Source organism: Bombina bombina, chromosome 4, assembly GCF_027579735.1.
Source record: "Bombina bombina isolate aBomBom1 chromosome 4, aBomBom1.pri, whole genome shotgun sequence".
In the NCBI taxonomy this organism is placed as follows: Eukaryota; Metazoa; Chordata; class Amphibia; order Anura; family Bombinatoridae; genus Bombina; species Bombina bombina.
The window spans coordinates 310,477,439-310,500,865 of record NC_069502.1 but is presented as its reverse complement, the minus strand read 5'-3'; the positions used below and the strand labels follow the sequence as shown (position 1 = coordinate 310,500,865).

At 37.9% G+C, this 23,427-nt stretch overlaps 1 long non-coding RNA gene across 2 annotated transcripts in view; it reads left to right on the top strand.

The window, feature by feature from the left end:
• The first annotated feature begins 10,743 nt into the window (after window positions 1–10,743).
• LOC128656231 (uncharacterized) overlaps window positions 10,744–23,427 on the top strand; it is a 106,072-nt gene continuing 93,388 nt past the window's right edge. Inside the window, exons 1-2 of one of the 2 annotated variants that reach the window (XR_008401984.1) lie at window positions 10,744–10,794; window positions 19,941–19,992. This is a non-coding gene — a long non-coding RNA (uncharacterized LOC128656231). The remainder of the gene's footprint in view (window positions 10,795–19,940; window positions 19,993–23,427) is intronic. The other variant, XR_008401983.1, reaches the window with a different exon arrangement.

The window sequence follows — 23,427 nt, the reverse complement described above, 5'->3', positions numbered from 1 at the left end:
CTGAGTTCCCGGTGGCAGCGGGTAGCAACCTTATTGAAGCGGTACCTCAGGTGGTGGGGCCAAACGAATTGTCAGCTTCCGATGTTGCGGTAGGTGCTTGAATCCTCTCCTCCTTCCCTGACCGCAATCCGCCGCCCCGGAGCGGAGCCCCGACCCTCCGGGTAGCGGTGGCAGACACCGGAGGTGTATGTGGATTAATCTGAAGGCAGGGTCAGCAGAGCCAGGATCCTACTTCTGGGTAGGTAGCTGTGTTGTGGTCTCCAGGCTGTAGGGCCGGTCTCCCGGACTTGTCTGTTGCTGGCTATATTCAAAGGCTGGAAATTGCAATGATAACTCTTAGTCCGACTTAAGGAGTTCTCATCTATGTTAGGTAAAGATGGTAAATTGCACTAGGTAGGTTTATCCACTATAAATGAGAGTTATTTGTAGTTAAAAGAGAGAGCTCTCCACAAACACGTCTCTCCAGCTTGATGGCTAGCTCCGCCCCCCCCAGATTAGGTTTTTTTAGATAGCTTTTTTTATTTTGTGGGTTTGGGGGGGTGGGTGTTTGTAATGTTAGTGGGCCTTTGTATTTTTGTGTAGAAAAAGACCTGATTTCTTTAGGGCAATGCCCTACAAAAGGCCCTTTTAAGGGCTATTGGTAGTTTATTATAGATTAGGCTTCTTTTATTATGGGGTGTTTTTTTTTTTTTAAATGGGTATTAAAATAGGAATAATTGTTATTATTTTTGATCATTCGTTTGTTATTTTGTGTAAAAAAAAAAAATGTTTTGAGGTGTTTTTTTTTTTTAGAATAGCCATTTTTTATTTTTAATGGGCAGCAAAAGATCTGAATGCCCTTTTAAGGGCAATGCCCATACAAATGCTCTTTTCAGGGCAATGAGTAGATTAGGTTTTACTTTATTTTTATTTTGTGGGTTTGGGGCGTGGTAGTTTGTATACTGTTAGGGGGTGTATGTTTTTCTTTTGTAGAAAAAGAGCTGATTTCTTAAGGCAATGTACTACAAAGGGCCCTTTTAAGGGCCCTCGGTAGTTTATTATAGATTAGGGTTTTTTATTCTGGTGGGTTTTTTTTTTAAACAGGGTATTAGAATAGGAATAATTTTCATTGTTTTGGATAATTTCGTTTATTATTTTTTGTAATGGTAGGTCTTTTATTTTTGTGATGTTAGGTTTTAGTGTAAGGCACCTTGGGCACGTTTCGATATACGGCGTCGCCCGCAAAAGCCGGCAATGCCAAATTTTGCGCTGGTTTGGTATCACATATATGGCATACAACTTACGCGCGTATATTTCTACCTTCGCCCGTATTATTTTTACCCATAGACTGACATACAAAACACGCGCAGTTTGGTATCCAATATACAGCGTAAGGACTTACGCGCAGAATTCAGAAAATCTACTCCATTCTCATCTTGCCACAAATTGCAAGCGCAGGAACCCTTGCACTGACTAAAAAAACAACGTAACTCTCTGAAGGCCTAACAAATGCATGCTCAACAACATACATATCAGTAGCTTGGATCTCAAACAGTTAAACCTCTTCCAATCATTTATTATTCCTGCCCCTACAAGTGTGTCAAACCAATCACAAACACCACAACCTCACAACAGGAAGCCTAAAAAACCCGCCAATGCACATCCTCATTAGCCACCATGTTTCCCCTGCTTTCCATAGAGATGCAGCATCATGGGACACAAGGGGTGCATCATGGGGCACAAGGGGTGCATCATGGGGCACAAGCGGTGCTGGAAGCCCTACAAGCCCCTGTTGTTTCGTTTATACATGCTGATTCTATAGTTGCTGCTGAGGTCCCTGGTCATGGTGCTGCTCCTGCCTCAGCTGGTCATCGAATTACATACTGCAGATTTCCACTGCATGTAAGTGAAACTACTACATCCCACCCCCCTTCCCTTAACCACCCTAAAATATCTCCTTAGTTTAATTCATGTTTAGGTCACTATGATTTATGACTATTATTAAGAAGAATCAAAATGGATGTTTATACCTTATGTTCACACCTTCTGTAAATACATTATTATTTAGATATATTACCCATGTGCAGGGATAGGCAAGGTGTCCTTCACTAAAGGTCTTTACTTTAGAAAATGTCCGCCACAGCCTTGCCTCGTGCCTATCCCTACCCATGTGTCAATTTATATTGGATGTGAGAAATCTTGATTTAAATCTTAGAAGTGAATATTACTATATGTACCCTTCAAACACAACTATGTGATGTGGTTTATAGAACATGAATATGTCATAAACATGATAATATTACCTTTTTTGGGCCCATTTCCACACAGGCCTTATTATATGTTTAAACAATATTAGTGTACTAAAACACCCCTCACATAGATGTGGATGACAATTATATTGTAAATAACAGAGGGCAAGATTTATTGTGAACTATAAGAATATTTATTTCTTTTTAGGCTTCTTGGATGAGGGGGCTGAGGTGACTGGAGTGGATTTCCTTGTTCTCCTGGTTTGGGAAGATTCAGATGATTCTGCTGGAGTGCTGGCCACAGATGATAGGCTGGAGGCAGTATCCTGCTGGTGTGTAAAGTGCTCAACCAACACACCCAAGAGTTGATTTTGTTCCCACCATCTATTGTCCATCTGCATCTGCATATCAGAAAAAACTTGCATCATCTGCGACTGGTTTTGAACAATTCCATTTAATGATGCTGCCATGTCCCTCTGCAGCTCTATGTTACACTTGAGTAGCCTCTCTTGGCTCCTTTGAAACCTCTCTTGGCTCCTGTGAAACGTCTCTTGGCCCCTGTGAAACCTATCTTGGCCTCTTTGTCTGCTCTCGCAGCTTGTTATGAGCCTCCTCTGCAGTGCAATGTATTCCTCACCCAGGGGAGAATACAATGCATCCACAGGCTCTTGAGCAGCGGGGCTTCTAGGTGCTTGAGGTGCATGTTCAGCTGCATCTGCTGGTGTTTAAGGAACTACTTCAGCTGCATCTGCTGATGTTTGAGGAACTACTTCAGCTGCATCTGCATGTGCTTGTGGAACTACTTCAGCTGCATCTGCATGTGCTTGTGGAACTACTTCAGCTGCATCTGCATGTGCTTGTGGAACATCTTCATCTGCTGGTGCTTGTGGGACATCTTCAGCTATATGCTCATCTGCAGATGGTGGAGCTCTCCCAAGGGAAGAGGATGGTGGAGCTCTCCCAAGGGAAGAGGATGGTGGAGCTCTCCCAAGGGAAGAGGATGGTGGAGCTCTCCCAAGGGAAGAGGATGGTGGAGCTCTCCCAAGGGAAGAGGATGGTGGAGCTCTCAGGGTGGATTGGTAGTCCCATTGTGAGCACTCAGCCTGTCCAGTTTGCACTTCTTGGGACATACCCTGTGTGTAATAGTCATGACTGCCCTGATATTGTGTTGGGGGGTAAAGAAATGGACCCTTTGTGGCTGACTTGGCTCCTCCTCAAAGCCAAAAGAAGAGTATTCCTCTGGCCAGGAATCTTGCCAGGGCTCATATGGCAATGGTGGTGGCATCACTTCCGGGTCCTCAACAGATGCCATCCAACCCTGCTCATGCCTGGGAGCATAATGTTCATGTAGTTGCCTGTAGACTGGTGGTGGTGGTGGAGGTGGTGGCATGCCTGTGACTGGTGGTGGTGGTGGAGGTGGCAGCATGCCTGTGACTGGTGGTGGTGGTGGAGGTGGCGGCATGCCTGTTTGCAGCCTGGTGACAGGAGGTTCTGTGGAGGAGTCAAATAATGAGAGGGATTAGTACAGTCATATATATATATATATATATATATATATATATATATATATGTCCATGTGGGCATACAATGTACATTGATACATGCTAGGGCCTATACTCATTCTCATGTCAAACTCTATAACATGAATGTGCACAATGTGATTTGTGATATGAGGGATTTTAATCTGAACAGTATACAGGTATGTGTTTCATACAATAGTTATGTGTACATGTCAATGATGGAAAAAATGTGTTCTATAAGTGACACTATGGTCACACAATTTACTTTAGCCTGATGTAGGCACAGAACCTGCTTTCTTAAGCTAAAAGTATTGTGATGGCTATAGTGTCCATTTACTGAAAACTCTACATGTGGCTTGTGGCCTGTGTTACTCTGAGACATGTTAGTATTGCACTATTCAATTTCATATCATGAATTACATTGTTTTACATAGCATTAATGTCAAATATAATTGTAGATGTTTTTGTTAGTAGGCCAAATACCATGCTCCTCATTGTGTACATGAATGTGTGACATTAAAGGATGTTATATCTCAAATACATATCATACTGGTGTGTGGGATGTTACTCACCAGCATGAGGTGCTGTGGTTGCAACCCCTGAGTCACGAGCCCCTGGAAGTCCACAGACTGCTGTGATACTCAGGGACCTGCGTATCATCTCCTGCCAGGTGTTGTATTCTGCTTCCAAGGGTGGACCACCACCTGTTCCCCTCTGGTGCATGGCTTCCTGCCCCATCTTCTCTTTCACCTGCCTCTTACAGTTATTTCATCTTTTTTTGAGGCCCTCAACAGTCCTCCTCTGCAGGGCCACACTGTTGACAGCATCCTCTACCGTCAACCATGCTGTTTTCCTCCTTTTGGCAACACCTTTGCCCTTCTCCTGGCCAAAGAGGGCACTGTGATTGCCCATGATGACCTGGACTAGGGCAACATTCTCAGAAAATGAGAAATTAGGACATCTCATCCTCTTATCCTCTGTGGATACCTGGCTTCCTCCCTGCAATGTCCCTGGTGTGGGTTCCTCCCTATCCTCTCCCTCCTCACCCCTTCTGTCCCCATGTGCACCCTCTGTCCCTCTCCTTGATGTGCCTGGTCTCTGGGGCTCTCGGGCATCTCCCCTCCCATCATCCCTTCTAGCTCTCCCTCTCCCCACTCCACTTACTCCCTGACAGGGACCCTGCTGCTCCTCCTGTCCGCTACAATACTCCTCTCCCTGCCACTCCTCTCCCTTCCTCCCCTCCGCCCTACCTCTCCCTACCATCCTCACACTACACACACTGACACACTCACACTCACTCCCAGTTCAATCACACACAATCACAACCAAAACACTCAGCCTATCACACTGTAAAATTGAAATAAAATGTGTGAGGTGTTAGAAAAAAAAAAAAGTGTTGTGTATTTTGTATATGTATGTATGCAAAATGTGTGCAATATGTAAAAAAGATTTGTAAGTGTACAAGCTTACCCAACCAACAATGCGACCTAACTCCTCTGTTTGCGCCTCTCTCTCTACTAATTCTCAACTGTAGCTCAACGAACCATCCAAACACACTGCAGAAAATGGCGGCTGCGCATGGGTTTATATATGAATTTTAAATAGCGTAATTACGTGGCGCATTTTTAGATGAAGTCGCAGGTCATTTTTACGAGTGTTAGCCTAATTTGCATAAAACTACACTTTATTGAGACTTTACATGGACAAAATACTGGCGTAAGTATTTGCGACGACTAAAATGCGTATTTGCGCACTTTTCGGAACAACACTACTTTGTCCTACTTACGCCACTTTAGCATCTGACAGCGCCGTATATGTAATACCCCGATGTGCGAGGTGAAATTACGGGTGGCGCGGGTTCCCTCGCTTGCGCCGTAAACTACGCCGTATATCGGATTGCGCCCCTTAGGTTTTATTTCACAGGTAAGTTTGTATTTATTTTAAATAGGTAGTTAGTAAATAGTTAATAACTATTTACTAACTAGTCTGCCTAGTTAAAATAAATACAAACTTACCTATGAAATAAAAAAAAAATCTAAGTTAGCTACAATATAACTATTAGTTATATTGTAGCTAGCTTAGGTTTTATTTCACAGGTAAGTATGTATTTGTTTTAAATAGGTATTATTTAGTTAATAATTGTAAATTTAATTTAGCTCTATTTTAATTATTTTAAAGTTTGGGGTGTTAGGGTTAGGTTTAGGGTTAGAATTAGGGTTAGGTTTAGGGTTAGGTTTAGGAGTTAATAGTTTAATTTAGATTGTTGCGATGTAGGGGGCTGGCGGTTTAGGGGTCAATAGGTTTATTTAGTGGTAGTGATGTGGAAAGCCAGAGGTTTAGGGGTTAATAGCTTTATTTAATGGCGGCAATGTAGGGGCGGCAGAATAGGGGTTAATATCTTTCTTATAGTGTTGGCGATTTTGGGGTGTGGCGGAATAGGGGTTAATAACTTTAGTATAGTGTCGGCGATATCGGGAGTGGCAGATTAGGGGTTAATAGATTTATTTCAATGGTGGGGATGTCAGGAGCGGTAGATTAGGGGTTAATAAATGTATGTAGGTTTTGGCGATGTCGGGGGCAGCAGATTATGGATGTTTACACGTGGGGTTTATGTTAGAGTGTTAGGTTTAAACTTAACTTTTTTTTTACCATATTCATCAAATGGGTTGCATTACAGAGCTTTTCATTCCGCGCTTCAGGTGTTAATTTTTTTTCTAAGACTCTCTCTCCATTGATGTCTATGAGGAAAGTGTGCACGAGCACGTCAAAGCAGCATTTGTATTTTGTACGATATGGAGCTCAACGCAACCATATCGCACACACAAGCCGGCTTTTCAAAAACTCGTAATGGCAGTGCTATGGAGGGTGAAATAACGCAACTTTTGTTGCATTCGTTAACTACCTTCTATAGCGCAAAACTTGTAATCTAGGCGATAGTAACAGAGCCAAAGACTACAAATGATATAAAAGTTTTACAATTATGAGGTATCTTATAGGCTATAATACTTTATGTAAAGACTCCTACATTATATCAAACAATTGATTTCCTGTGCTAGAGGTATAGAACAAGTCTCAAAATTATTAACCTACTAAATGTAATTGGCAATCAGAAAATAGCAGCAAAGGTTCAATATTAGCCTCTTTCCCATTCACTAGTGCCATATAGGGCAGGTCTCATCATAGTAGATCAGTGACCTGTCATCACAATCAACTGTATAAAAGCTCTCTTTAACACAGAGACCTAATCATTGATTAACATAAAACAGCTATCTCTAGTAACACCATGTTGCAAGGTTGCAAAGACGGTCACTCTCTTGACCTGATCTTTAGCTATCGATGCACTCTCTTAAACTTCTTTCTGACCACCATCTCCTTACTTGCAACATATCATCCCTCCCTACAACTCTCCCTCCTTCTACTCCTCACACCAAACTTCACAGAAGCATTATGTCTTTAGATCAGCAACAACTTGCTAATTCCCTTAAACCGCTCCTCTCACCCTTCTCCTCCTTTTCCTGCCCTGAACAATCTGTCTGCCACTATAATTCCACCCTTATATCCGTCCTTGACAATCTCGCCCCTCTTACCATTGCTCGGAAATCACACACTCATCCCCAGCCCTGGCATACTTCTCTGACACGGTACCTACGCAGATGTTCCCGTACTGCTGAACGGCATTGGAGAAAATCACGGAGTTCAGCTGATTTTCTTCATTACAACTTCATCTTGAACTCCTACTATTCTGCCCTTAATCTCCACAAGCAACACTATTTCTCTACTCTTATCTCTAATGTTTCTTCAAACCCAAAATGTCTGTTCTCCACTTTCAATACTCTCCTCCGCCCTCCCCCACTTCCTAATACAACTTCTCTGTCAGCTCAAGACTTTGCCAGTCACTTCATTAACAAAATTGACTCCATCAAACATGAAATCAGCTCTCAACATACTTCCATTCTCTCCCCCCCTCAAATACTCTCACTCAACCACAACCCTCATAACCTAAAACTTAGTTCATTATCCCCTGTTACTGAGGAAGAAGTTTTAGCACTTATACTGTGCTCTCACCTCACTACCTGTCCCCTTGACCCTATCCCCTCACAGCTACTCCCCTCCCTCTCTGCTACTCTTACCCCTATACTAACACACATTTTCAACCTCTCCCTCAGCACTGGTACATTTCCCTCATCGATGAAACATGCACTGGTCACACCTATCCTCAAAAAAACCTTTCCTTTGATCCTACCTCCCCATCCAACTACCGCCCTATTTCCCTCCTCCCTCTTGTTTCAAAGCTTCTCGAAAAACTAGTATATGCACGCCTATCCCATTTCCTTACGTTAAACTCCCTTCTTAACATGCTGCAATCTGGATTTCGTCCCTATCACTCCACAGAGACAGCTATTGTTAAGGTCACCAACGACCTACTTACAGCAAAATCAAAAGGTCACTTCTATCTGCTTATCCTCCTTGATCTGTCCGCAGCCTTTGACACTGTTGACCACCTTTGTTTGCTCCAAACCCTCCAATCCTTCGGCATCTGTGACACAGCCCTTTCGTGGCTCTCTTCCTACCTATCAAACCATACCTTCAGTGTAGCCTTCTCTGGGGCCTCCTCTGCCCTGTCACCACTTTCTGTCGGAGTACCGCAAGGCTCTGTCCTCGGTCCCCTTCTCTTCTCAATCTATACATCATCACTAGGTTCCCTAATTAAGTCCCACGGTTTCCAATATCATTTGTATGCCGATGACACCCAAATCTACTTCTCTGCACCAGACCTATCTCCTTCCTTGCTAACCCGTGTCACTAACTGTCTTTCTCAAATCTCTTCCTGATTGTCCTCAAACTACCTCAAGCTAAATCTCTCCAAAACTAAGCTCCTCATTTTCCCCCCTTCTTCCAAAATCTCCACCCCCAATATCTCTATAACTGTCGACAACTCCATCATTACCCCTACCCCGCATGCCCGATGTCTCAGGGTCACATTTGACTCAGATCTTTCCTTCACTCCTCACATTCAGTCCTTGGCTAAAGCCTGCCACTTCCACCTTAAAAACATCTCCAAAAATTAGACACTTCCTTACACAAGACGCAACTAAGATTTTAATCCACTCTCTCATTCTTTCCCGCCTTGATTACTGCAACTCTGTCCTCTCTGGTCTCCCCACCTGCCGCCTAGCTCCTTTACAATCCATAATAAATGCCTCTGCCAGACTCATCTTCCTTACACGTCGCTCTTCATCTGCTGCTCCTCTCTGCCTATCCCTTCACTGGCTTCCTCTTGCCTCTAGGATCAAACTCAAAATTCTCACGCTGACATACAAAGCCCTCAACTGCACTGCTCCCCCCCTATATCTCAGACCTTGTCTCCAGATACTCTCCCTTCTGTCCCCTTCGCTCTGCTCATGACCTCCTACTCTCCTCCTCTCTGGTTACCTCATCGCACTCCCGTTTACAGGACTTTTCCAGACTGGCTCCCATCTTGTGGAACTCTCTGCCTCGCCCCACAAGACTCTCCCCTAGTTTTAACAGCTTGAAGCTCTCCCTAAAGACTCTACTGTTCAAGGATGCATACAACCTACGCTAACCTTACTTTATACCAGTTCCATTCCTCCATTGCTATCCCCTGAACCCCCTTAAGTCCAGCTGTTTGTATATCACCTTCTTAAGAGCTAATTACAACAGTGCAACTCTTGGCAGGGCCCTCTACCCATCTGATCCCTTTAATTGTTTTGTTGTACTACCCTCTGTTTACAGTGCTGCGGAATCTGTGGGCGCTCTACAAATAACCGATAATAATAAGGTAAATCTATATAAGAACTAAAATATTTTTTTTTTACATTTCTGTTCTGATATCCCAATAATTAATTTCATTATCATACTCCTTTCTAGTGAAATGCTTTTGCAATTCTGCCCCCTGCTCACTGGTGGCCAATTGACAGCTAGCCGGTGCTGTCATTTATCCCGATCAGAACGGGATGATATTAATCCACCTAAAAGGTGCGGACAGGTTAAGGAGCAGTGGTTTTATGACCGCTGCTTCTTAACTTCCGTTTTAGGTGCACCTGAAATGATGGGCTTCCGAAGCAGCATCTGCTGCTTATTAAATGGAGCCCATTGCATATACCCAACACTAGATCAATGATTAACTTTTATTCTGCATCTTGTTGAGTTCTGCTTCTTGTCTTTCCTGTCTCTTTCATTAATCACAACCCTGAAGTATCACTTTCAATTTCTCTCTGAATAAAATGTAAAAGCTGCCAAAATATACATTTTCTATATATTTGCATAAATCATCATAACATTGTAAGGATTTATAGTATCTCACAATCCAAAACAAAATAATAATATGTTTGCTTCAATCAAGAGTAAAACATAAAAATAAACACAGTCTTATGGACACTAATGAAAAAATAAAATGAATCAGATAAAGCAAATTTAATAAACTTTCCCATTTACTTTCATTTAAATTGTGCAGTGCTGTTGTATGCACACTTTCTGAAAGACCAGCTTCTACTGAGCATGTGCAAGAGTTTATAGTGTATACTGTATGTCTATATGAGTTTGTGATTTGTTGATGGCTGTCACATGTTACAAGGAGTAGGGAAATGGAAGGTTTGAAATTGATCAGAATAAAATAGACTGCTCACTTGAAATTCAGAATACTGGTCCTTTAAATATCTGCCAAATGATTGGGTTGACATTAAAGTGAATGTCAATTTTGATGCTAAAGTGCCCGTTTTTTAAAAATTTGATTAATAACAGGGGCACTTTAATTCATTGAAATTTACATTTCACTCCTGTTGAGAAAAAAAAATTACCTTTTAATCTTCACAGCAGCTCCAGCTTCCTCCACCCGTCGCTAAGCCTCTTCCTGGGTCTAAAATGAGGAATACGGCTTCCTCCAATCACTGTGTTGAATCAGACACTGATTCCCCCGGGGGGGGGGGGGGGGAGCCGTGATTGGAGGATGACCTATCCATCATTTCTGACATCAGAAATGGCTTGCCACAACCAGAGGAAGCTGGAGCTGCTGTGAAGATTAAAAGGTAAGTTTTTTTTCTCAACAGGAGTGAAATGTAAATTTTGATGAATTAATGTTCCCCTGTTTTTAATAAAATTTTTAAAAAACAGGCACTTTAGCATCAAAATTGACATTCACTTTAAGAAGGGGAAACATTGGACAGAACAAGGAGAGAAGTGGCAGTAATTCTTATGTACTTTGAATCGCTCTTGTGTGTGTTTGTCAGCAGGCATCTACATAGGGAATCAATGGAGTTACAGAAATAGAAACCAAAATAAAAAAGGGTTAAAGACATATTGAAACAAGGTCTACTAGAACTCTTTTCCTGTTATTTCTCTCTTTTACACCACCGACCACAGGGATCTGTTAATTAGATATGGAGACTTTTTAAACTAAAGAGATAAAGGTCAAGTGATTTGTGTAATCAGAAACCCCTTACAGAATTACACACTTGAAACCTGGAGCCATAACATAATATAAGCTTGATGGGCAATGACAGCTGCTTTCAACTGGACACATGTTTTCACCCATGACACAAAGAGGATGCAAACAGATATAGCTAATTACTGGTGTGTTACTAACTAGCTGTTTTGTTTACCATATAGTAACATAGTCTTAGAAACCTAACATGTTTGTTAAATGTTACCTATTATTTTTACTGTAATTATTAAATATACAGGTAATTCTATTAAATGCATTTTTAAATTAGCTCAATAACATAGGAGCATGTTACTTGTAGGTGTCTCCATACTACTTTTGATTAAGTGGACTAGTATATTTATCATAAAACATATAGCATGTTTTAATTGATGGAGTTGAAAAAATAGTGGGTATAATGTATGTCTAACAGGTACATACTGTATATCAATAACGTTGCAAAATATTAAATCTTGAGGTTATTATTTGTATTGTACAATAATGTCTATTTCCCTAGCAGTAAAATGGCATTAGGTGACATAAATTATGGTTGGTACATCCTATTATAACCTATTGTCATTTCAAACTAATCTCTGTGCTCCCAAGCAGAGAAAAAAATTCTACCCATAACTAAGAGCATTGCAGTGTGACTATAAGAAGTAGACCATTAAACATGGATGAAATGTGATCATGCAATTCACAGTTTCACACATACCCTAAATGCTAAAACCAGTTTATGCTCCATACAATCAGTTTGCATATTACAACTAAGTGAGAAGTTGACTGTGTTATGTAGTGAGCAGAACTGTTTATCTTGTACATTGAATTGCAATAAAAAGCTTTATTATATGCTTTATGGCCTATTCTGCATTCTGCACGATCGGTGAAGCTTAGTTAGCATAAATGTATGTAAAAGTAGTCAGTAACCCTTTTAATGCCACAATATCAGATACATAGAGGCCGAATTATCAAAGGTCTTGCTGACGTGATCCGACAGTGCGGATCAGGTCCGCAAGACCTCGCTGAATGCGGAGAGCAATACGCTCTCCGTATTCAGCATTGCACCAGCAGCTCACAAGAGCTGCTGGTGCACCGCCGCCCCCTGCAGACTCGCGGTCAATGAGCCACCAGCAGGGAGGTGGCAATCAACCCGATTGTACTCGATCGGGTTGAATTGTGGAGATTCCTGTCCACCTCATCAGAGCAGGCGGACAGGGTTATGGAGCTGCGGTCTTTAGACCGCTGCTTCATAACTGCTGTTTCTGGCGAGTCTGCAGGCTCGCCAGAAACATGGGACGTCAAGCTCCATTCAGAGCTTGATAGATAGGCCCCTTACTCTTTACCTATGGGATAGATATGTTTTTACATGTTTGTTGTGCACTTGTTTGATTCCTGCAGTTTTGTGTCAGCATGCAAATGCAGTATTGTTTCAACTACATGGTGTTGTATTCTGCATAAATTAAACTTTATGTCACTTAAAGCAAAAATGTCCCCATTTATCAAATTTTACAAACTTATATAGCCAAAAATAAAAAAAAACTGTCACAGGGAAGACAACACATTATATGCAATTAATAAATAATTATATTACACATATATATTAAAACACCATATATAAAAAGCTTATTAATAAAAATGTAGGATCCTACAAAAAACAGAACCATTCTTCATCATGCACTTTACGTTTTTGAAATTCTAAAAAAAAAGTACACTCTTACAAAACCATTCCGATCCGATGTTCCTCTATTCAAAAGTTTGTCAAAGGGAGAAATTTATAAAGCTGCGAGATGCAGCTTTATGCAGCTTCAATCCGGGTATTCAGTAACTAATATGTTACAGTTCAAAATTCCAGGAATAAAGCAGATACTTTGTAGCAACTTTGGAACAGCCTTACATCAACTTAGTTAAAATTGAATATTTTAATTAGCAATCGCTTATACCGGTATAGCTATTCATAGGAGTTTTTTCCTGCCTTGCCTTTGTATGCTTACTGCATTGGAAACTTCTTTTACACCTAATCTCTGAGCATTAACAGCTTGAGAATCTTCATCCCGATCATCCAGTTCAATGTCTTGATCTCAATGGTTTCTCAATTGCTTAGAGGGTTAGTTCTGGCTGCAACGTCATCTACGGTAGCATCCTGGGGACACAAATTACTGCTACGCATTTCGGCAAGTGCTTTGCCTTTCTCAAGCACTATCTTGTGACTATTCACTCTATTTCTGTTCAATTTGGGTAAAAAAAAGTTTAATCATTGCACAATTCTACATGATACAAACACCTCTATTTTCTTTTGAATTCTTTTCTTCTTCTTCAAATTATATATTATATATATAGTCATGCCAAAATTAATGTTTGAAAATACACACATTGGGATAGATTATAAGTGGCACACTAACTGTTGTGCATGAGCAATAAGGGGTCACTCGTTGCACAAATTGGAAATAGCATGCGTATTACAAGTTGAAAAGTAAAAAGCTTAAGCACAATTAAATTTAATGCTCTTCGGGTTAGCTCAACTTCAGAGCGCTGGTTAACTGTTATGTGAGACAAAAATGTGGCACAAAAAAACATCAAAAATATATTTAAAAATACAGTTACATTCATAATAACACTGATAAAAAATATAGAAAACTTGCATTAAAAAGTTTCAAGGGATTAATGATATGAGGTCTCAGATGTTAGGGAAAAAAAGGCAGGCAAAGGGTTTTAACATAAAGATACACATGTCTAAATATGTATTTATGTGTTTATATGTGTATATATGTATTTACAGACATATGCACACATATAAACACATAAATTACGACACTGCATTGGAGCCCTTTGCAGTTAAGTAAAGAAAAGATGTAAAAGCATATTTATGCAATATTCATTTTTAAGAAAGTGTAATAGTGTGTATTTAGGTATATATCTATACCTAAATATAATCATGTATGTGTGTATATATATATATATAAATATATAAATATATATATATATATATATATATATACATACAGAGTATATATACAGTGTTTATATATATTTATATATAGTTATATTTATATTGATATATGTATATATACACATGTATAGGTATAAATATATATTTGTGAAAAAAACATCTGATAAAATAAATATGTATTTATGAATAAATAGAACATATTCTTCTATGTGAAGAAAATTGGAATGTAAAATATTCATATTTTCATGTTGGCTTAGCGCACTTAAGAATATGCAATCATGGTTGTGCACAAGTAGGGTGTTTTTTGCTACAGGTCTATGGGGGAATACGTGACTAAAAGAAAACAGTTTACTTTCAACTTGTAATACGAGCACTACCCAGCGCGTGCAAAAAGAGTTAACTCTCAAGCGGGAGTTTTAAATAACGTTCCACTTGTAATCTGGCCCACAATTGGCTGAGTTCATAGGGAAAAAGACCTCTATTATATCAAATTATTTAAACAAAGTCAATCTTCTCTTATTAAGTACTGTTTACTTCAGCACTATAATGTGGGATTTTTGTCCTCATAGGAATAAACCTTAGGACATTGAGCAAATATTGTAGTAATCAACTATATAACACTGGCTGTTTAACTGGACTTTTAACTGGTTATGTTAAATAATCAAACATTGTTTCTCTGAAACAGGCTCAGAACATTCCATAGCACGATCTGGATGGCCTTTTGATAATGGCACATTGCTGCTATTTATACTTGCTCTGGGGTAGTGCAGGATTTACACACAGGGAGTTAATGTTTTGACTCCAGGTTGCCATGACACTATTTAGATGCCAGGTTGCTCCGTCTCACGTCACTCTCGACGCATCACATCACCTGTGATGTCTCACGCTGGTTTTCCCACGTTGCGTCATTTTCGACGCATCGCACAATTTTTCCTTTAAATGCCATTCAGTTTCTCTGTCTCATGGCCCTAGTATTGAGTATATCTCATGGGTGTGCCTTGAACTATATTTTTGGATATCGAATATTGGCTTGTGACCTGGACCTCCTTTTAACCATTCTTCTCCCTGCTGATTCCACTCTGTTTGTTGCCCGATTGGTTCTGACCTTGTATTTCCCTGACTAAGCTTTTGGACTCTGATTCTGTTTCCTGTGTCTGTTTGGTTTAATCCCTGGCTTGTCGACTCTGTTTGACCTTCCAGGTCACTTCCTGGTATTTAGCTCCTTGCTATTCTCCTGATACTGGCATCCTTCTCCTGAGTCCTTCCGCTACTATCCTAAAGATTTTTTGTTATCACTCCACTTGACGCCGGGATAACAAGACTACTGGCCAGGATTGGTTTGATAGCAAAATATCTGAAGGATTATAACAGTTAAAAGTAAATAGCGTGATCAATTCCAAACAATGACATGTCTATTCACAGCTACAATATTTGTAATTGGCCCACATATGTTGAATGACACAGCGGTGTGACGTAATTTTCCGCTGGCTTTCTCCGGTTCATATATGATTCTGGGCACATTTAAATTTTTTTGTATTTTAATGCCTTCAATTGTAACGGAGCAGGCTGTTTGTTATATTTGACAAAAGACAATTAAGTTGTCCACCTCCTTATGGTATATATATATATATATATATATATATATATAGAGCTAGATACAACATAGTTAGGGTTGCACTGACAAATCAATAGATCCATCAGGTCCAATTTTATTTTTATAAATATATATATATATATGATAGCATATAGAAAAAAGAGAGAGAAGATATATATATACCCGTATATATATATATATATATATATATATATATATATATATATATATATATATATATATATATATATATATGCAATCCTTATCCTTTTTGTTTTCATGTTTTGTTATATTGAGATGAGACTGGAGAGTGCCGTCCCTTGCAACTGAAAGGATAAGATATGCACATGTTTGTTTTTATTTGATTGGCACCACAGTAAGTTGACCTTTAAGGAGTGCCATCACATTCTATATATAAATACAATTATTATTATTAATAATAATAATAATAATAATAATAAAAATTTCAACACATCGCGTTAAAGAATTATAGTAAAGGTCAAGGTATTTGATTGGGAAGGGCTCAAAGGTGTATATGTATGGATTTAGATTTATATATATATATATATATATATATATATTTGCATAAATCTTTGATGAAGCATAAACAACTGAGCATGCATTAAATGCATCTTATTTATCTGATGCTACCCATACAAGTGTAATGCTTACTGCACGCTGATTAAAAAACACATTAGGTGGCTACTTGTTCCGTTTATGAGCTTTATTTCATGCTTTATGTATATATGTGTAAGCATGTAGAAAATGTGAGTATGTATTTATGTTATGTATGTATACACATACATATATATATATATTTTATATACACACATATATAAATGCATACATATATATATATATATATACACAGGGCTGCCACTAGAAATTTTGGGGATATATACACAGGGCCGCCACTAGAAATTTTGGGGCCCCTGACGTAACCATTTATCAGGGCCCCCCTTTTGACATGTGACATTTTTTAACAAGTGACTAAAACATATATGCACTTTATTCTTAAGTGTAGTCATACTTGGAAATGTTGTAAAGGTAGTAGCACACAAACACAGAAACACACAGACACACTCATACATTGAAACACTCACACATAAGTATTCACATATAGACACTCTAGCAGACATGCAAAGAAACACACAAAACACACACAGACACCCAAAAGACACTCAGCACTTGTTTACATTGACCTGACAAGTAATGAGGTAGACTACAATTTTGTCAAAAAAGGAGATTTACAAAACAAGGTATGGAGTTCTGATTTTCTTTTTGTCAAGGAAGATGACAACTAAATGATGACAACAGCATGCAGTGGCTGAAAGGAAGGGCCCTGAACTGCCTAAACAATAATTGAAAGGTTAAAAGGTTACAATCTCAAAGTCTGTAGAAAGATGTGAATAATCAGTAGTAAGGTCAAAATGTCCTAAAAAGGAACAGATAATGGACACACACACACACGCAAACTCAAACACAAACTTGAACATACACTCAAGGAAACAGAGACAGCCTCAGAAAACACACAAAGATATACAGACACACACACAGACACCCACAAAAAACACACAAAGACATACACACACACAGAAACAACCACATAAAACACACAAAGACATACATACACACACACCCTCACTGAGACATCCACAGAAAACACACAAAGACATAAACACACTCTCACAGAGACACCCACAGAAAATGCACAGACATACACACACCTTCAGAGAGGCACCTACAGAAAACACACAGACATACGCACACACCCTCACAGAGACATCCACAGAAAACACACAATGACATATACACCCACCCTCACAGAGACATCCAGAGAAAATACACAAAGGCATACATACACACACCCTCACAGAGACACCCATAGAAAAAGCACAAAGACATATGCCCAAACCCTCACAGACATCCACAGAAAATGTACAAAGACATACACACCCATCCTCACAGAGAGATCCACAGAAAAAAAATACATTCACAATCTTAGAGACACAAAAAAAAGCACAAAGACATAAACACAGACACCCACAGAAACACTCACAGGAGGTAAAATGTCTGCACATTGCATCCCCTAAATCAACAGTGTGCATGATAAAAAATTGCAGAAATTAAGAGATCACTTTTTAAAGAATCATATTTTTAAATGTGCAAACAAAAATAATTCTGTGAATTCAAAATTGTGCATTAATGATCTGGGTAGATGGCTAGATGAAGAAAAGTACTTTTAAAAGGTTGACATATGTTTGTTTTTTTCCCCCATTTTCCCCAACCATGAGCACCACTTCAAATATGGTGTACAAATGTTCCCATCTGTCAGCTGTACTTATGGATTTTGAAAATGATGTACTCTATATGGTCTTCGTGGAACCATAAGCTGTGGTACGCAGTCTCATACCATTAGATCTGGTTAAAGGGACACTGAACCCAATTTGTTTTCTTTCATGATTCAGATAGAGCATGCAACTTTAAGCAACTTTCTAATTTTCTTCTATTACCAATTTTTCTTCGTTCTCTTGCTATTTTTATTTGAAAAAGAAGGCATCTAAGCTAAGGAGCCAGCAAATTTTTGGTTCAGAACTATGGACAGCACTTATTTATTGGTGCTGTCCAATCAGCAAGGATAACCCAGGTTGTTCACCAAAAATGTTATCAATTTTCCTTCATTCTCTTGCTTTCTTTATTTGAAAAGGAAGGAATCTAAGCTATTTTTTTGGTTCAGTACCATGGAAAGCACCTTTTTATTGGTGGGTGAATTTATCCACCAATCAGCAAGAACAACCCAGTTTGTTCCCCATAAATGGGCCGGCATCTAAACTTACATTCTTGTTTTTCAAATAAACATACCAAGAAAATGAAGTAAATTTGATAATAGGAGTAAATTATAAAGTTGCTTAAAATTGCATGCTCTGTCTGAATCACGAAAGAAAATAATTTGGATTCAGTGTCCCTTTAAATGCAGGGTTTAGGCTTGTTTGCATGTATTTCAAAATTAAGTCAGCTGTAGTGTAAACTGAACAGTGTTAAGTTAACCTGTCTCATTTCAAACACTGAGCAATCTTAGTCTGAGAGTATAACATTTTATGCTGATGTAAACATCTTAGATAAAATGCCTCCTTGCATCTGGAAAGTCCTTGCATAAAGGGGCAGTAAACTGGAATGTAATTAAAATATATATATTAATTAAAAAAAAACTCATATCTGCCAAACGTGCCCCTACCATTTGTGTATTAAGGAAGAAACATTTCTGCATGACTTTAAATATAGAATTTCTACAGCATTGTCAAATAATCATAAATACACTGCTGCATATTGCTAGCAAAAATGTGTTTTTATGCCATACAACTACTACCACACTGAAGTTACAATCCAAAATTGCACAAAGAAATAAAAAACATTTACTAAGTAAATCCTACCTCCTCTGCAAATGAAAGTGATCTGCCGTCTGACTCAGGCACACACTGTAAAAACTTAAGGGCCAAGTCTGTCTCACACTGTGCATAGTGGTTTAGTGCACACTCATAAATCCTCTCAAATGCTAATGCTTTACTCCTTGTAATAATATTTCCCACGCTCAATAGCATCTGCTGTAGTACCCTCTGGTGACTACCAACATTTTAAATAAGTTATTCTTGCCTCATGGGCCCCCCTGGCCCATTGGGCCCCTGACAGGAGTCACCCCTGTCACCCCCTGATAGTGGCCACATGCTCACATAAAAATCCACACCAATAAATATACATTTTTGATCCCATCATAGTCCAAAACCTTGTCATATACCATACTCCATTAACTTAGTATTTTAACATTTTTTTAATAATACATTTCCTTTTTTTTTACATTTAATATGTAAATATATGTGTGAATTACAGTACTTTATTTTAATATTTTATACATGTGTTTTGTTATACTTAAATGTTCACAGGCTATTATGCACACACAACATGTAACTCCCCACTTGTAATATGAGTAATATAAGCATGCCCCCCCCCCCGCTCTCCATTTAAAGTATAGGAGTGTGCTATAAAAATGTCAGCTGCTCTAACATTCTCTGGTAAAACTATTTTACCATTGACTTGTAATGCCAGATTGTGTGGTAATCTAGGCCTATATATCTTAAACAGATCCTGCTGTTCCTTTCCCATGCTCCAGATCAATTCATCCTTGATTGAGTTTGTTTTATTTTTAATACACTTGCAGGATTCATCTTTAGCTTTAATCTCCTGTTGACTGGGCTGTGTCCTTCAAAAAGGTAAGTAAGAGATATGCACAGATATTGAAAACAGATTAATTGTGCAGCAAAATGTGTATTTTTAGCAAGCTGTGAATATTTTATAGGGACATGAAACCCAAAATGTTTCTATCATAATTCAGATAGAACATACCATTTTAAACAACTTTCTAATTTGCTTCATTCTTTTGACATCCTTTCTTGAAGAAGCAGCAATGCAAAACTGGGAACTAGCTGAACATCCGATGTGCCAATTACATGAGGCATATACTGTATGTGCAGCCACCAAGCAACAGCTCCTGAGTCTACCTAGGTAAACTAAACAAATTATATAATAAAAGTAAATTGAAAAAACAAAAATTGTATGTCCTTTCTGAATCATGAAAGAAAAAATGTTGATTTCATATCCTTTTAATTTAATTTAATATGTGCTGTATTGTGATATCACTATGCTATGTTCAGCATACATAAATATTTTAACTGAATTTATATATCTTTATTTAAGATGTTTGTCACATTATCAAATTGCACATATAACAAATCAGATGTCTAAATGACATTGACAAGCATATGCAATTAAATATAATACAATGATAAGATTACTCTTAAAGAGTCTTTAATGAAGATATAATTTGCTATATAAATTCATTAACATATAAATTATGTTTTCTTCAAATACAAGTCTAGACTAAAGAGTGCTTATTGTACACATCTTACACATACATTGCATTAGTTCATTTAACTATAATTGCTTAATGATATTATATTATATGTTTGTATCCAAAGGAATATTTTTGGCATAGTTAGTATTAGTTTAGTTTTATAACAATAAAACATGCAGTACACTTTAGTCATCATATCATATTACATTTTAATACTATTGTCACATTATCGCATGCGACTAAGTTCCATAAAGCAATAGCAGTTCTAAATCTTAGAATTTGTGCAGGCAACTATAAAGGTGGTGAAAAAGTTGAAAGACACAGAACATACAATTTATATGGCTGCTTGGAAGACGACGCGTTTCACAGCTCATCGGGGTGCTATACATGCATTTGGAGGTGCATAGCACCCCCCAACACTCCCATAGAACCATGACAATGACTACAAATTCATATGACTACATACCATAATGAAGAAAGAGTCCAGTTTGCTGTTTATAGATAAATAATTATGACTATGTACAATTATGTTTTGAAGCATATGAACTAATAACATAAGTTTAAAAACAAGTTTGAATAATGCCTCTTTAAACTTACATTCCACCATGCATATAATATACACATTGAATGATGAATTAATTACATTTGATTTAACATCAACCATCTTAGTTGATAAAGTGATATACAAAGGGGTTGCAATATTGCGACCACACTAACCTGTGCGTGCATTTCAAGTTTAAATCAAATGCGTTTGGTTTAGCAAGACTGAAGAGACTAAGGGTTCAAAAAAATATAAATACATTAAAATAAACTGTTACACTCATAAATCTCCTAACCCTTTCTTTATATATTAATTTAGTATTGTGGGGAAGTGGATTTCTTTTGTGTGACTATTAAATGTATGTTCATTTTTATTTAAGATTACAATTCTTGGAAGATTCAGTGTATTTGTTTTTAATCTAGATACAGATTGAGTTCATTTTGTGGGGACATACAGTGAGAAACCTTTTGCTTTCTTTTAAATAGCTTATCAATTACATACTTCTAATGTAATAATTAGATATATTTTGGGGACTTTGTCTTGACCTCCTTGGTTTTGGTGTCCATGTGTTCTGCTGTGTTGAGTGAGATATATAGAAAGATCATAGTTTGAGCTGGGCTACAAAGAATTATCCTGGATTAAAACTGAATATTTGTCAAAGAAGCCAGTCATCTTTGCACAGACCATATTGTGAGTATTATTAGAGTGGTGATAACTGTTGTAGGAATAATTGAGTTTATTGGTCATATTTGAAAAATAATCGCATTTGATGTGTTTCATGAGTTGCTTGATACAGATTTAAAATACACACTTTTTAAAAACATAACCGCAATGCTATTGGATAATACAAATGCATTTGAATCATTTCTACAACTCAGTTTTAAGGTGGACTAATAGTATTCATGCAACATTTACATTAATTTACAAAGGGATTTATTAACAAATTTAAAGGGACACTGAACCCAAATTTTTTCTTTCGTGATTCAAATAGAGTATGCAATTTTAAGCAACTTTCTAATTTACTCCTATTATAAAATTTTCTTCATTTTCTTGATGTCTTTATTTGAAAAGCAAGAATGTAAGTTTAGATGCTGGCCCATTTTTGGTGAACAACCTGGGTTGTTCTTGCTGATTGGTGAATCAATTCACCCACCAATAAACAAGTGCTATACAGGGTTTCTGAACCAAAACTTGGCTGGCTCCTTAGCTTAGATGCCTTCTTTTTTAAATAAAGTAAGCAAGAGAATGAAGAAAAATTGATAATAGAAGTAAATTAGAAAGTTGCTTAAAATTGCATGCTCTATCTGAATCACGAAAGAAAAAATGTGGATTCAGTGCTCCTTTAATATTGTGTAGTCCAGCCTACATATTGTGAACAACACTGGGTGCACCAAATGAAATATACTACAAATGTTCTGCCGTTTACATGAACAAATATCATAACTACATGCTGTTTGAAATTATACAAAATGTGAAGCAAAAGAAGCAAATCTAAATGGTTTACATTGTGAGGTGCCACATCTACACATTCCTTTACAGGTTAACTACGAAGTTCCACTTTGAGGTGGCTTTCATAGTTCAATGGGAGATAAAAAATTACTAATTGTAAACCCTCTCTTATAGGAGATATGACACCCCTTAATCAGAACAATCCATCATTTCTCATCTGCTGCCAAAAGGGGGGGGGGGGGTCCTTTTAATTATTTTACAATTCTTGGAATATTGTGAAGAATAAAGAGTTTTCAAAAGTAAGCTTTGTAGTAGAATGCATAAATGTATCGCCATTCCAGTTTTTATAAGTTGTTAACAATCTCATACACATATCTTTTAGCCTTCTCTACTATCATTTTTGTCACATACAAATTTATTGTCTCTTTCTTAGCTTCATGTGTGAACTTAATTCCGTATTCATTATTATTATTAATATACTAATATACTGTACAAGCTTCCAACTGTAATTCTCTACCCTTCCAAATGAGTTAAACATAATCTATATATCTCCAATCAAAATAAATTTCATCTTTATGATTCCTATCTTCAAAGATGTGTGAGACATCCCACCAACCCAAGTAAAGGTTGGGATAGGAGGGGGAAAATTCAACCCACATCTCTGGAGATAGTAAATGTCATCAAAGAAACAAAAAAATAAAATAAATAAATAAATATGGGTAGAATTTCAGCAGCATTAATAATGTATTTTATAAAACTTGCACTAAAGTGACAAGATTGAAAATACCTCAACATTTGTAAGCC